Here is a 10,291-nt window from a genome sequence, read left to right on the forward strand (position 1 = left end):
ATATATACGGCCACTTGTATCCAAAGCTTCACTTTTTACTGCTCTATTTATGGTACTGAGGCCCTGTCGAGTTGTCTTCCGATCCCAGGTTGCTGTTTTCATCCTCCTCCTTTGAAAACTCTTCTTGAAGCTTTTCATTCTCGTCCCTTTGCATCTTCACTCCCTTTGCATTTTCTTTTTTGGTCTCTTTTCTTGGGGCTAGCGTTATGGCTAGAACCTCTTTTCGAGGAAGTCAGTCAAGGAACCCAACCGATGATTCCCGATCGACCCCGGAGGTGGAGGCTTCTTCACTTTTGGGGTCGAGCATCGAACGGCTTAGGGAACAATATGGTATCCCGGAGTAGTTTCAACTTTTCACCCCTGGGGCGGAGGGTCGGGTTAACAACCCGCCTCCGGGCCAGGTGGCCTTTTATGTTGAGGACTTTCAGGCTGGTCTTCGCTTTCTGATTCCGGAGTTCATCCGAAATGTCCTGGATTATTATGGGCTTTGCCCGATGCAACTGGTGCCGAACTCAGTCCGACTAATAATCAGCTTTGCCTTGTCGTGTCGGCTCTTGCCGATCTTTCCCTGCATCTCTCTCTTTCGGGCATTCTTCATCCTCCGACCCCACCCAAAAGCCCGAGGGTGGTGGTTCTTCAATCCCCAAAAGGGCCTTTCATTTATTACCGATCTTTCATCGTCGATCCACGGATGGAAGAACCAATTTTTCTTCACTTTTTCTCCGCTACCCTGGGGGTTTCCTTCTCGCTGGGGCGACCCCCGAACTCAGCCGAACGAAAATAGCTGAGTGAAGGTAGAAGACCGAGAGGACTTTCACCGACTGAAGGATATGTCGGTGCTGAAGTAGAGAGAGCTCGTCACCGAGCAAGCTCTCTATGACGTCGGCCTAAGTTCGATTCTTCGCTTAGGTACAGTTTGGTTTGTCGGTCATCTTTTGACGTTTTCATCCATCTTCGGACTTGTGCTAATCTTTCATCGAAATTACAGGCATGCTGCCGAGAGTAAGGCTAACAGATGCCGACATTCGGCAGCATGCAGTGAGGAAGAGATCGGTGCCCGGGGCCGGACCTTCGTGGCCACCCAAGAGGCCCCAGACATTATCCCCGACTGTCGTGGCAATGGCAGCTACGCAACCTGACACCGGACGAGCGTCGGGCTCCGAACCAGTCATCATCCTATTGATGCCGGTGGTGCCACTTGAGGTACCAACCGAGGAAGGGGCGGCGGAGGGTGTGGCCGAAGGAGTACCGATGACATCGCCTATGGAAGAGGTTCGGGTCGAAGCACGAGAGCCCAAACGACCTGTGGTGGCTCCCGTCGTGCCCTCGGGAGGAGCTTAGTCGAGTTCAAGCTTCCCAACTTTCTCTGACCTCAGGGCCTGGATGACTGCTCGGGGGAAGGCTCCGATGGCGCTGGCGGACAACTCAAGGTCGATGGACCATGTTGCGTCGTCCGACGCTCGGGTTCTCGAGGGAGCGTCGGCCTTGGCCGACCATAATTTGGTCAGGAGGTTGTGTCAGGCAACCATTCTTCCGATCGACCGGGAGCTCTTGAAGGGTCAGCAGGTGACCAAAATGCTCTCTTCCTTCTACCCAACCATGATCGGGGTGAGTTCTTCTTTTTCTTTCCTCTCCATCATTATTTTCATCATTTTATTTTTCTGACGATCGATCTTCTATTTGCAGCTGGTCCACACCATGTCTGAGTTGGAAGTCGGGTACCAGAGGTTCGGTGACATCCGTGCGGCCTGGAAGGATAGGGCGAAAACCACCGAAGCTAAGAAGGCGATGCTGGTGGAGAAGCTAAAGCTGTCGGTCGATCGCGAAGCCAGGCTCGAGGAAGAGATTTTCCGACTCACCGATGGCCTGGCTGCCTCGGAGGCTGAACTTTAGTTGGCCCGTGAGCAGGTCCAGCGCAAGACCCATTCCGTTCATCGACTGCGGCATGAGTGGGATGGTTGCATTAGCGAGCTCGAGGCCGAACGCGAGCAACTTCGGGTCAGTCTGGAGAATCTGACCAAGGCCGAGGAGAACCTGTCCTCCACCCAAGCTGACGCCGACATAGCGAAGGCGGAGGCAGAGTTGGCTAAAGAGGCGTTAAGCCAGGTGGTGGAGGAATTTCACTGTTCGGACGAGTACTGGGAGGAGCTCCTCGAGAGAGGCTTTGCCTCCTATCGAATGGGGTATGAGGATGCCCGGGATGCAATTCAGAGGTTGCACCCGAAACTCGACCTGAGCAGCGTCATCCCTCCGGGGTCGGAGGACCAAACCACAGAGGAGGAGGCCGACCCAATGTCAGAGGATCCGACAGCTGTGGAGGAGGCCATCCCTAGGCCAGTGGAACGTGCTACCGAAGGTGAGGCAGCTCCAACCTCCGATCCCACTCTGACTCGAGTGGGTACGGTGGTCACTTTCGAACTATTCTCAGTGCAGGAAGTCGATTCTGACGAATAGTCAGAGTGTCTGCTTCATCATTTTCATTTTGTTTTTGTTTCACTTTTGATACTTGTAATCGGGCTTTAGCCCAATTTTGTAAGTCTAACTTCAACTAAATGAAATCGAAGATTTTTTGAATTTTTCTCTGCGTGTGGTTCAAAGTGTATGCCTCACCGAGGCATCCTCGAGTGTATAGATCATAGCTCTGACATACCTCGTTAGGACGTTCAGTAGGATCCAGCATAGTTAATCAAGATAGTCAGTGGCGCGCACCATGCTAAGGGCAGAGCAAGCCTCGATCGTAGACCGATGTCCTGACTATCATACAGGTTGCGTAGGATCCAATGGTCGAGAGTCATTTGACGCAGTTAGCTCGGGTGTCGACTGTAGGTCGATGGCAGGTCAAGCGTCAGTCGCCCAAACCTTGGTCGGGTGTGCACATCGAGTCGGGTGTCGACCAATCTCCGATCGTAGCTCGTCGACACGATCATTCCATAGAATCTAACAGTCGAGTAGTGTCTGACATATTCAGTTAGGATAATGATGGCAAGTCGAATATCCATTGCCTGACCCTTGGTCGGGTGTATACGTCGCGATGTATGATAAACGATGGCAAGCCGAATATCCTTCGATCGATCGTGACCAAGTCGGTATGTTGTAAGTGCAACGTAGCTTGTTGACATGATCATGTCGTAGAATATGATAGTCGAGTGGTATCCGACGTATTCAATTATGATAATGATGGCAAGTCGAATATCCATTGTCCGGCCCTTGGTCGGGCGTATACATCGCGATGTATGATAAACGGTGGCAAGCCGAATATCCTTCGATCGATCATGACCAAGTCGGTATGTCGCAAGTGCGACTGCAGTCATCTTGGCATTTTGTCCTTCTTAGTCGAGGCTAAGTCGGCAAGTTAGCCAGCCGCATTGATCGAGAGTCGACTGTGGAAGGAGCGCGGCTTCAACTTAGAGAGGTTTCATCGCCAGCACTGGCCTTCTGTTAGTGTAGACAGAACGGTTCTCGTAAGAGTTTGATGTGTCATCGGCGATCGGGCCATAGGTTCCCAACAAAATATCAGGTCCAAGTCGGGGCGTCGAGGCTCGTACCTCTAGCAAGGGCCGACCCTCGATGGAGAGCCAAACTTTGTAGACTCTAGGGCTTTGAAATTGAGTTGTATTCCGAACAAGGGCATACAGAATTCACTGATGGTATAATTTCAGGTTGTCGGCATTCCAAGTCCGGAGAATGGTCGTCCCTTCTAGGGTCTCAAGTCGGTAGGCGCCCGGCCTGCAGGTGTCTGCTATCTTGTAGGGTCCTTCCCAGTTCAGGGACAGTTTTCCTTGATCCTGAGGCTTCGAGACTTCCGCCTTTCTTAAAACCAGGTCTCCAGGTCTGAAAAATTTTGGCTTAACTTTAGCATTATAGTATCGGGCTACTCTTTGTCGGTAGGAAGCCATGCGGAGTTGAGCCTCACGTTGGAGTTCAGGTAGGAGGTCCAAGTCAGCTCTCCAACACTCAGAGTTGCCTGGTTTACAGTACTGCTCAACTCTAGTCGATGGTAGCCCGACCTTGAGTGGGATCATTGCCTCCGTCCCATAGGCCAAGTTGAAAGGAGATTCCCCGGTCGGAACATAGGGCATCGTTTGGTACGCCCACAGGACCGAGTGCAATTCCTCGACCCAGAGGCCTCTGACTTTGTTTAGTCGAGTCTTCAATTCATGCAGAATGGTCTGGTTGGTTACTTCGACTTCCCCGTTGGACTGTGGATGCCCGATCGAGGTCAGCTTGTACGTGATATGAAATCTCGCACAGAACTCTCTGAAGTCTTGGTTGTCGAACTGTCGCCCATTGTCGGTGATGATAATGTGTGGCAGTCCGAATTTAGAGATGACGGACTTCTGGATAAAGTCTTCCTTCTTACGCTTGGTGATTGACGCCAGGGGTTCGGCCTCCACCCACTTGGTGAAGTAGTCGATTGCGACAACTATGAACTTCCTTTGGCCAGACACCGAGGGGAAAGGGCCGAGTATGTCGATTCTCCATTGGGCGAAGGGCCACAGGGCGACGATGGAAGTCAGCTGGTTGGCGGGCCGATGTTGTATGTTGGCATACTTTTGACATGGCTCGCACCTCCGAACCAAATCAGTCATATTTTTCTTCATGGTGGGCTAGTAGTATCCTTGCTGTAGGACTTTGTAGGCCAGAGATTTGCCTCCTAGGTGATTTTTGCAGATCCCTTCATGCACCTCTCTGAGGCGTAGTCCGTGTCCATCGGTCCCACGCACCTCAGCAAGGAAAGGGAGAACGACCTTTTGTAGAGTCGCCCGTCCATCATCACATATTGGGAAGCCGTCCACTGGAGTCACTTGGCTTTTGCGGGGTCTTCAGAGCTGGTTTCGTTGGTCAGATACTGAACGATCGGATCCATCCAGCTTGGCTCGACCGTCAGTTGTAGCACCTCCTCAGTCTTGTCGATGCTCAATTGCTTGAGACTCTCTACGAGTGTCCGGTCCAAAGCGCCGTAGGCGGATGTCGCAAGCCTGGAGAGTGCATCGGCCCGAGCATTCTCCATTTTGGGAATATAGGAGATCTAAAAATACTTGAGGTGCACCACGAGATCCCTCACCTTCTGGAAATATTTCGCCATGGTCAGATCCCGTGCTTCGAATTCACCTCTGACTTGCCCTACAATCAGCTGGGAGTCAGAGAAGACTTTGAGGCTGTCGATCCCGAGCTTCTTCACCACTCTCAAGCCAGCGAGAAGCACTTCATACTCAGCTTGATTATTAGAGGCTTTGAAGTTGAATCAGAGGGCGTACTCGGTGACTACTCCCTCCGAGTTGGTAAGCAGGAGCCCGACCCCCCTCTCCTGAGCATTGGAAGCTCCGTCTATGTGTAATACCCAGGTTGACCCGGGGTTATATTCAGAAGTTACAGCTTCTTTGGAGCTCCCATCTTCCGACATTTGGTCGGTTGTCGGATATTTCGCGATGAAGTCAGCTAGGACTTGGGCTTTCAAAGCAGGTCGCGGACGGTACTAGATGTCGAACTCACTCAGCTTCATCGTCCATTTCGTTAGTCGTCCCGATGTGTCGAGGATATGCAGGATCGCCCTCAGGGGTTGGTCGGTAAAGACCACGATGGCGTGCGCTTGAAAATACGGATGGAGTCATTGCGCTGATATGACCAAGGCAAATATCATCTTCTCCGCTCTTGAGTATCGAGTTTCGGCTTCATGGAGCACTTTGCTGGTATAATATATGGGTCGGTGAATTCGATCCTCATCCTCCTGGATGGGTATCGAACTAACCACTTCTAGGGCAGTAGCCAAGTAAAGGTACAATATTTCTCCAACCTCTGACTTTACAAGCAGGGGTGGAGAAGTCAGATATTTCTTCAAATCTTCGAAGGCTTGCCGGCACTCATTCGACCAAGAGAAGTCCTTTGTCTGTCTCAGGGTTTTGAAGAACAAAAGGCATCTCTTAGCCGATCGAGAAATGAATCAACTGAGAGCGATGATCCTTTCATTGAGCTGTTGTACTTCCTTTTTGGTGTTCGGATGCCGCATGTCAATAATTACCTTTATCTTCTCGGGGTTGGCCTCAATTCTACGTTGAGAAATGAGGAACTCGAGAAACTTCCCTGAAGTCACCCCGAAGGCACACTTGGTCGGATTTAGCTTCATCCGATGTCGCCGAAGAGTGCGAAAATTTTCTTTCAAGTCTTGGATATGATCTGAAGCCTGTGCGCTCTTCACCAGCATATCGTTCACGTACACCTCCATGTTGTGCCCGATTTGAGCTTTGAAGATCTTATTGATGAGGTACTGGTAGGTAGCTCCGGCATTCTTCAGATCAAAGGGCATCACTTTGTAATAGTAAAGGCCTTGGCGGTCATGAAGGCCGTATGCTCCTCGTTCTCGGACGTCATCCAGATCTGATTATATCCAGCAAAGGCATCCATGAAGCTGAGCAGTCGATGATCGGACGTCGCATCCACCAGTTGGTCGATCTTCGATAGTGGGAAGCTATCCTTCAGGCTGGCTCAATTCAGGTCGGTGTAGTCGATACAGATCCTCCACTTTTCGTTGGCTTTCTTCACCATGACAACATTGGCGAGCTAGTCGGGATATGTGATTTCTCTAATGAAGCCTGTCTCGAGTAGTTTGTCGACTTCCTCGTCAATGGCCTTCTATCTTTCGGGGGCGAAAGACCATTTCTTCTGTCCACCGGTCTCATGTCAGGGGCGATGTTGAGTCGGTGAGTCATTATCTCCAGAGGGATGTCGGACATATCCGCTGCCGACCAAGCGAATATGTCGGTGTTGGTTTTCAATAACTCTATTAGCTGATGTCGCTCTAGGTCGGATAATTATGACTCGACCCAGATCACCTGTTCGGGATCCTTTGTCATCGGGATGGAAATCAGCTGTTCAGCCGGTTCACCCCGTTCCTCCTCTTCTCGTTGGTCCAACTTGTCGACCGATAGGAAATCCTTCGATTTATTGTTTTGAGTTGAGATTTGGAAGCATCGCCGAGCGAGCTGTTGATCCCCGCACATTTCTCTAGCTCCATTTTTAGTCGGAACTGGACCAGCAAGTGATATGTCGAGACTATCGCTCTGAGAGCATTTAGCCCGGGTCTTCCAAGTATGGCGTTATAGGTCAAAGGTACTCGGACGATCGTGAAGGTCATGCAGATGGTGCTTTGTCGTGGTTCAGCCCCAGCTATCATGGAAAGAGCAATTTCTCCTTCCACTGCGACGGCCTCCCTGGCGAAACCTACTAGGGGCGTAGAGACTCTCCTGAGTCGGTCGGTCGACAGTCGCATTCGAGAGAAGGTCGAGTAAAACAAAACATTAGTCAAGCTTCCATTATCAACAAGAATCCTTCTTACATCATAATTCGCTATTATTATCGAGACAACAATAGCGTCATCATGGGGAGTTTGGATTCCTCAAGCATCTTCATCTGTAAAAATAATTACATCATCCTGGTGTGGCTTCTTCGTTGACTCCCCTTCAGTAGTCATCCCTCGGTCCAGTCATTTGGAGATCATGTTGATGACTCCGGCAGTAGGCTGATTGTTTGCTGCCTTTTCAGTCGGTTGGGGTCATCGGTCAGGAAGGGGTCGAGTCGGTGGGTCACTTCGATACTTTTCGAGATATCTTTGTCGTATGAGGGCCTCTATTTCATCTTTGAGTTGGATGCATTGCTCGGTGTTGTGATCGTGGCCCCGATGGAATCGACAGTATTTTCTTCGATCGAGGCCTTTTGCCTTCAGAGGCGGAGGCCATCGCAGATATTTCGCTCCTTCGATCTCCATCAGGATCTACGCACGAGAAGCGGAGAGAGAGGTGTAGGAGTCATACCTGCGATGCATTGGTCTCGGACTCTACCGTCGGGGCGATCTCGGGCTCCATCATCGGGGCGAGGCCAGTTTATTAGTCGGGGGCCTGCTGGGTTCGGCAGGAGCTCGATTTTTCTTTCACTTCTCCTTCTGGCCCATGCTCTCGGTCAGGCACCAGTCGGAAGCTCCTTCGTCCGCACGCATGTATTTGTACGTGTGCTCCAGCAATTCGGCATATGTCCGGGGGAGGATCTTGTCCAAGGAATATGTGAATCAGAATCCTCTTAGCCCCCTCTTCATGGCCGAGATAGTCATGTCTTCATTGAGGTCTCGAATCTCAAGTGTGGCCGCATTGAATTGGACTACAAAGTATCGGAGTGTCTCATTTTCTTCTTGCTTGAGGGAGAAAAGACTGTCCGAGGTTCACGGCGATTTTTGGCTGGTGCTGAAATAGGCCACGAAAGAATGCTCGAGCTGTTCGAAGGAGTGGATACCTCCTGAGCGGAGGTCGGAGTACCAGGCCCTGGCAGCTTTACGAAGGATGGCGGGGAAGCTGATGCAAAGGAGGGCATCGGTTGCCCCTTGAATTGTTATGAGAGCCTTGTAGCTCTCCAGATGGTCAACTGGGTCAGTGGAGCCATCGTAAGGCTCCACATGAGGCATCTTGAACCGACTAGAGATTGGTTCGTTGAGGATAAATCAGGAGAGAGATTGGGTGATCCAAAAGTTGACGTCGTTTGAAGACTTCTGACCATCTGCCTGAAGCTGGGCAAGCCGACGATCGATTTCTTCGAACTTATGTTTGTAGTCGTCCAACCGTCGGTGTTGAGAAATCCCAGGAGTCGAACCTCTCGATGAATTTGAGAGGGAGGCGGACGGTATCCACGACTGCTTCTCCTTCCTCGCTAGCTCCAGTTGGGAAGGAGAGGGACGTCGAGATCAGTGGGTGTCGCACCGTGGCTGCCTCCCCCCTTCTCGATGGGAGTGCTGAGATGGCTGCTCTTGAGGAGGAGATGGAAGTTGACGTGGGCGTCGGTGGCTGCTTCTGGACGGCATAGGGTGCGCCGTCGGTTGTTCTGTCGGCGGTTGCGGCAACTGGGTCGGTTGTTGTTGGAGGTTTTTGATCGCGTTCGTCAGAACAGTCATTTGCCGCATGATTGCCGCAATCTGTGCCTCCGTGGTCACCACGGGATGCGGAGAACTGGGTTCCGCCATGGAGGGTGAAAAAGGGGCCTCTTTCCGATGGAAAGAGCATCTCGCGGATTCGGTAGCTCTCGATGCTGAGCTCTGGTTTTTGTCATCTCGAGAGATTTTTCAAGCTCTATAAAGTACGAGCTGCCCCCTACCTGGTGTGCCAAATCTGTTGCGGCCAATCCCCTCATCTTCTGATCATCGAAAATGGGCACCTGCAAAGAAAGTCCTCACTGATCGGAGATACCTCCGGTGGGGACCCTCCGACGCTCAAGTCAGAGAGGAGACTAGGCAACAGTGGAAAGAACCAGGGGCTCAGCTTGAGAAAGCTTAAGAGAGCTTGAGAAAGCTTAAGAGAGCTTGAGAGAGCTTGAGAAAGCTTACCAAAACTGTTGCCTTACCCCATTTTACAGTAGAATGCGGTATGGTCCTGCCATTAATGGTGCAGATAACTGGGGAGTTGTCAAATCGTCGGAGGCTATCAAATCATTGTGGGTTATCAGATCGTCAGAATTAACCCATGTCCTTGACGGAACAATGCTCCATGGCGGTCGTACAGCATGTCCTTGGCAGGACAATAGCCCATAGCGATTGTACGGTGTTTGGATGGGCTGGCCGACTTTATGTCGGTATTTGGTTGTCGGGATGTCGGGTGATGATTCGAAAACACCGTTGGTTGATCTGGTGCTTTATAGAGGTCAAACATCGGCCGCCACCCCCGACAGTGAGTCGGTGATATGGGTTCGGCCGCTCGATCGGTTGGAAATAGTATTGACCTGTTTGACCGACATACCTTTGGCCGGATATTATCGATGGTCATTGTCGTAGTCGTCTGTCTGTCCGATGGGTAGAGTCGGGCGTCGGTAGGACCGTTCTGAGGATAAGTCGGCGTATAGGGGTCAGTCAGTATATCCCAACACTATCTGTTATGGCTAATCCCCTCGTCGTCTGATTGTCGGAAATGGGCACCTACAAAGAAAATCCTCACTGACTGGAGATGTCTCCGGCGGGGACCCTTCGATGCTCAAGTCAGAGAGGAGACTAGGCAATAGTGGAAAGAACCAAGGGCTCAGCTTGAGAAAGCTTCAGAGAGCTTGAGAAAGCTTGAGAAAGCTTACCAAAACTGTTGCCTTACCCCATTTTATAGTAGAATACGGTATGGTCCCACCATTAATGGTGCAGATAATTGGAGAGTTGTCAAATCGTTGGGGGCTATCAAATCGTTGTGGGTTGTCAGGTCATCAGAATTAACCCGTATCCTTGACCGGTTGGAAATAGTATTGGTCTGTTTGGCCGACATACCTTTGGTCGGAT

This window comes from Elaeis guineensis, chromosome 3, assembly GCF_000442705.2.
Source record: "Elaeis guineensis isolate ETL-2024a chromosome 3, EG11, whole genome shotgun sequence".
In the NCBI taxonomy this organism is placed as follows: Eukaryota; Viridiplantae; Streptophyta; class Magnoliopsida; order Arecales; family Arecaceae; genus Elaeis; species Elaeis guineensis.